This window comes from Phoenix dactylifera, chromosome 9 (assembly GCF_051530095.1).
Source record: "Phoenix dactylifera cultivar Ajwa chromosome 9, Ajwa_hap1_PhDact_Kaust_v1.1, whole genome shotgun sequence".
Classification (NCBI taxonomy): Eukaryota; Viridiplantae; Streptophyta; class Magnoliopsida; order Arecales; family Arecaceae; genus Phoenix; species Phoenix dactylifera.
In genome coordinates this window covers 24,167,526-24,173,525 of record NC_143198.1, presented here as the reverse complement: position 1 = coordinate 24,173,525, position 6,000 = coordinate 24,167,526, and positions in this window count along the sequence as shown.

Here is a 6,000-nt window from a genome sequence, read left to right as displayed (position 1 = left end):
AATTCCCCTCTGGGAATTCCTTGTAATCACACGAGCACGCCACTGTAACCAGAAATTATTGAAATGAAAAGTATTGCACCTTTTTAAATTGTCTTTCTGGCCTTGTTGTTCTACTGGTAATACATCCGCAGGTTAGCGGAATTCCAGCCCCTTGGAATTTCTCGGCCATCTAGGGCTTCCAACTGGTAGGAGCCAGGTCGGTTTACCCAACGAACTTTATACGGGCCTTCCCAATTTGGCGCTAGCTTCTCACCTTCCGTAGGTTGAGATGCCTTAGCTCGCCTCGGCACCAGATCTCCAATTCTGAAAAGCTTCGGTCGGACTTTGGAGTTGTAATATCGGGCCACCCTCTGCTGATACATTGCCATCCGTACCTGAGCCATTTCCCTTGCCTCTTCCAAGAGATCCAAGTTCCCTCGGAGTTGCTCTGAATTGGCCTCGGGTCGGTGCGCGGCCACCCGAGGCGAGGGGAGTCCGAGCTCCACGGGGGCAACGGCTTCCGTGCCATAGGTTAGGCTGAAAGGCGTCTCTCCAGTAGGAGTCCGTTGTGTGGTCCGATACGCCCAAAGGACATTCTCGAGTTCCTCGACCCAAGCTTGCCCCGTCCGGCCGATCCGCGCTTTGATACCTTGGAGGATTGTCCGATTTGTGACCTCGGCCTCGCCGTTGGTTTGGGGATGCGACACGGATGTGAACCGATGCTCGATCCCAAATTCCTCGCAGAAGTCCCGGAAGTGCTTGTTATCAAACTGTCGACCGTTATCCGAGATGAGGACCCGAGGTACTCCAAATCGGACAATGATGTTCTTCTTCACGAACTTCCGGACTTGTGCCTCCGTGATGGTGGCCAGTGGCTCTGCCTCCACCCACTTGGTGAAGTAGTCGATGGCGACAATCAAAAATTTCCGCTGGGCCGAAGCGACGGGGAATGGTCCGAGGATATCCATTCCCCATTGTGCGAAGGGCCAGGGCGCGGTGATTGGCGCCAAGGGGACAGAGGGGACTCTCTGGACGTTGGCGTGGCGCTGGCAGGCGTCGCATTTCCGCACGTGGTCCTTCGAGTCCTCCATCAAGGTCGGCCAATAGTAGCCTCGCCTCATGATCTTATGCGCCAAGGATCTAGCCCCCAAGTGCGATCCGCAGATGCCTTCGTGGACTTCGCCGAGGGCGTAGGCCGCTTCCGCGGGGCGGAGGCACCTTAAGAGGGGGGCGGTAAACGAGGTCCGATACAGCCTCCCTTCATAAAGTACGTAGTGGGCGGACTTCTTTACAAGCCGCCGGGCCTGATCTTCGTCTTCAGGGAGGATTCCTTCGGCGAGGTAGGCGACGAGCGGGTCCATCCAAGACGGCTCCGGATCAATTGCCATCACCGCTCCAGCCCCGTCAAGGCTCGGGGCATCCAGGGTCTCCAGGTAGATTGCCCTCGACAAGTTGTGCGCGTCTGCGTACACTAGGCGGGACAACCTGTCGGCCCTGGCATTTTCGCTCCTCGGGACCTGCTGAATGTCAACACTGCCGAGGTCGGGAATGAGTGTTTGCACCTTCCGGACGTAGCTCTGCATGGTCGGGCTCCGCGCCTCGAACTCCCCTCGAACCTGCCCGACCACCAGCTGGGAGTCGGTGAAGACTTTCAGACGCCGGATGCCGAGCTCCTTGGCGAGTTTGAGTCCCGCGACTAGGGCCTCGTACTCCGCCTCATTGTTGGTCACTGGAAATCCGAACCTCAAGGCATACTCGGCTATCACTCCATCGGGATTGGTGAGGACCAGCCCAGCCCCTCCACCTTCAGGGTTCGACGACCCGTCAATGTGGAGCGTCCAGATCGGGAGATCGAGGCTGGGTGTCTCCGGCGGCTTAGGTTCCGCCTCCTGCACAGTGCACTCAGCGAGAAAGTCCGCGAGTACCTGGGCCTTGATGGCTGGTCGGGGCTGGTAGCGGATGTCGAACTCACCAAGTTCTACTGCCCACTTCACCAGCCGTCCCGCATTCTCTGGATTGCTGAGAATCTGCCGCAGTGGTTGATCGGTCAAAAGGGTGACAGAATGAGCCTGGAAATAGGGGCGAAGCCTCCTGGTCGCAGTCAGCAGCGCGAAGGCGATCTTCTCAGCCTTCGTGTACCGCGTCTCGGCATCCCGGAGGACTCGGCTGATGTAGTATACAGGCTTCTGAAGTCTTGCCTCTTCCCGAACCAGTACTGCGCTGACTGCGGTTGGGGAGACCGCCAGGTAAAGGTAGAGCATCTCCCCCTCTTGCGGCTTGGACAGCAGGGGAGGAGACGCCATGTACTCCTTGAGCTGGTCGAACGCCGCATGGCATTCGGCCGTCCAGAGGAAGTCTTTTGGGCGCTTCAACACCTTGAAGAATGGTTGGCAGCGTTCGGCCGACTTTGCCACAAATCGTCCGAGCGCGGCGACCCTTCCAGCGAGCTCCTGAACCTCCTTCACTTTGGTCGGGGGGGACATATCTTGGATGGCTTTGATCTTGTCCGGGTTGGCCTCGATCCCGCGCTGGTTGACAATGAAACCGAGGAACCTCCCGGCCGAAGCACCAAAAGCGCACTTCGCTGGGTTTAGCTTCATGCGAAACTTTCGCAAGGTGGTGAAAGTCTCCTCCAGATCTGCAATGTGCTGGTCTGCATGGCGGCTTTTTACCAGCATATCGTCCACGTACACCTCCATATTCCGGCCGATCTGCTCCTTGAAGATTTTATTGACGAGGCGCTGGTAAGTGGCGCCAGCGTTCTTCAGACCGAAGGGCATTACCTTGTAACAGTACAGCCCCCGGTCTGTTATGAAGGCAGTTTTCTCCTCGTCCTGTGGAGCCATCATTATTTGGTTGTAGCCGGAGAAGGCGTCCATAAAAGACAGTAGCTGATATCCGGAAGTCGCGTCGACCAGTTGGTCTATCCGTGGAAGCGGAAAGCTATCCTTGGGGCACGCCTTGTTCAGGTCGGTGTAGTCGACGCACATCCTCCACTTCCCGCTCGCCTTCCGGACAAGTACGACGTTTGCCAGCCACTCGGGGTAGCTCACCTCTCTTATGAAACCTGCCTCCAAGAGTTTGTCTACCTCCTGGTCGACCACCCTGATCCGATCCGGGGCACAGTGTCTCTTCTTTTGCTTTACCGGTCGGTGGGTCGGGTCGACGTTGAGGGCGTGAGAAACGACCTCCGGGTCGATCCCAGGTACATCGGCCGCCGACCAGGCAAACACATCTGCATTGGCTCGGAGGAATTCCACTAACCGGAGCCGAGCTTCCAAGTCGAGGTTGGCACCGACCCGGACCGTGCGGTCCGGGCGGCCTTCTTCGAGGGGAACTTCGATTACGCCCTCGGCCGGCTCCCCGTGCCGCAAGGCCACTTCGTCTCTGGCGTCAAGTGACTCGACGCTTAGGGCCTCCATGGGCTTCTTCCCTTTGAGAGTTGCTAGGAAACACTGCCGTGCGGTCGGCTGGTCACCTCGGACCTCTCCAATCCCGGCCGCTGTGGGGAACCGCATGAGCAAATGGTAGGTAGAAACCACCGCGCGAAGGGCGTTCAGTCCGGGTCGTCCGAGGATAGCGTTGTAGGCCGAGGGGACACGGACGACCAAGAACCCGAGCCGCACCGTGGCTTCTGCGGGTGCAATGCCCGCAGTCACAGGCAGCTCGATGACACCTTCGGCCGAGATAGCGTCTCCAGTGAATCCTATGAGGGGGGTGGATGTTTTGTGCAACAATTGTCGGGAAAAGCCCATCTTTTGGAAGGCCTCGTAATACAAAATATCAGCTGAGCTTCCACTATCCACAAGAACACGCCTTACATCATAGTCCGCCATAGTGAGAGAGATCACCATGGCGTCATCGTGGGGAGTCTGAACCCCCTTTACATCTTCATCGCAAAAAGTGATTACATTTCCGACCCGCTGCCTCTTCGCGACGGCCACTCCTGATACTTCCGCCGAGCCCCCTGCGTTCCTCACGGGCCGAGAGCAGCCCCCAGTGATGGTGTGGATCACTCCCGCAACGGGTCGATTCTGCTCCCGAGGCTCCTGAGGGGCCGGGTCGGCTGGACGCGGGTCTGCGGGGGGACGTCGGTCGTTTACATATCGACCGAGACGTCCTCGGCGAATGAGAGCCTCGATCTCGTCCCGAAGCTGGAAGCAGTCTTCGGTATCGTGGCCGTGGTCTCGGTGGTACTCACAGTACGCCCGAGAAGGCTTCCTCCCAGGGATCTTCTTCATCTGCCTCGGGACCGGGAGGTCCTCCCGCCCCTTGACCTCCATGAGGATCTGGGCCCGGGAGGCCAGGGGTGGGGTGTACCGGTTGAAGCGTCGGTGCGGAGAACGAGGGCGTGTGGCGCCGTGGTTCCTTGCTGGTGACGGGCTTCTGCGCCGGCGTTGAGGCGTCGGGCTCCTCCTCTGGGGTGCCTCTTTTCGCCTTTTCTTCCCGGGCTTTAGAGGGGCTTCGGCGGCCTCCTTGTTCCGGTGGGAGGCTGCCTCCTCGGCGTCTGCATACTGGTTTGCCCGAGACAACAGCTCCGGGAAGCTCCGCAGCAGACGTTTGTCCAGGGAGAAGGTGAGTCTGCCCTTCCGGAAGCCTCGCTTCAGGGCTGAGAGAGCCACCTCCTGGCTCAAATTCCGGACCTCCAGTGTTGCCTTGTTGAAGCGGGTGAGATAATCCCGCAGGCTCTCTCCCTCGTTCTGCCGGACATCGAAGAGGGAGTCGGAGACCAGTCTTCGCCGGCTACTGACGGCGAAATGGCTGATGAAGAGACGGGTGAACTGGTGGAAGGACTGGATGGAATTAGCCTCCAGGCCGGCGAACCACGCCCTTGCCGGGCCGCGGAGGGTCGCCGGGAAGGCCTTGCAGAGGAGAGGATCCGATGCTCCATGGAGGAGCATAAGAGTCCTGAAACTCTCCACGTGGTCCCGTGGGTCCGCCGCCCCGTCGTAGGGTTCGATCGCCGGCATTTTGAACCCCGGCGGGTTTAGGGTTCGCAGGATCCTTGAGGCAAGCGCCGGCTGGGAGGAGATTTCCAAGTCGGCGAAGGGATCTTCGGAGTGGCCCTTCAGGACCTGGAGCTGTCTGTGGAGATCGTCCACCCGCCGGTCCAGGGAGCGCGACCGGTGGGTGGGAGACAAGGAGCGGCGCGAGGGGGACCGACTGGAGTGCGGGCCCCTCGAGGACTGGGGTGTCTGAGAACGCGCCCGGGTCCGCCTCTCGTACCCCGCGCAGCTCCGATGAGAAGGTCCTGGCAGAATGGACCGCACTCGAGAATCCTCCCCGCGCCGGCGCTCCTCTCCATGGGAGAGGAAGGAGCGCGGGTTGTGAGGAAGAGGCGAGTGCTCGGGGAGCAGTGGCTCCTGAGCCCGCTGCGGCACCCGAGAGATCACACCCTGCAGATTCTGCACTGCCTCCGCGAGGGTGCGAACCTGCTGGGCTAGCTGGTCGAACTGAGCAGGTTCGACCGTCTGAATGGGAGGAGAAGCGGTGGAATGCTGCTGAGAGTGTGTTGGGGACGCAGCAGCCTCCCGGCCAGAGGCGCGAGAGGCTCCGCGACCGGAAGCATTGGAAGCTCCGCGACCACCTCGCCGTGCCATTACGATCGTTCTGAGATTCGGCCCTCCTTCTAGCGCCAACTGTTGCTGGTGGTCCAAACCGAGAACGATTGACACGACGGTGTGAACGGGGTTCCGCCTGAGTTGTCTTGGTTGGTGCTGGTTGCGCTCCACCTTCCGCCAAGGAACCTGCAAACAAGCCTTGCACCACCACCAGGGTGGTGATGGCCCTCCGACGGTCAAGTCAGAGGAGATTGGAGGAGGAGAGATGATAATCACAAGTGGGAGAGAGTGCTCTGGGAGGTATTGCTTACCCCCCCCTTCTCCCCCCAGCCGCATATATGCCTGGCTGGGAGGTCTCTCAGGGGGGTTTGTCGTCGTGGGGCACGATAGAATGGCCACTGACATGGCCGTTACGGGGCGTCGTGGAGCAGCGCCGGGTACGGTCATGGCAGGGCGTAGT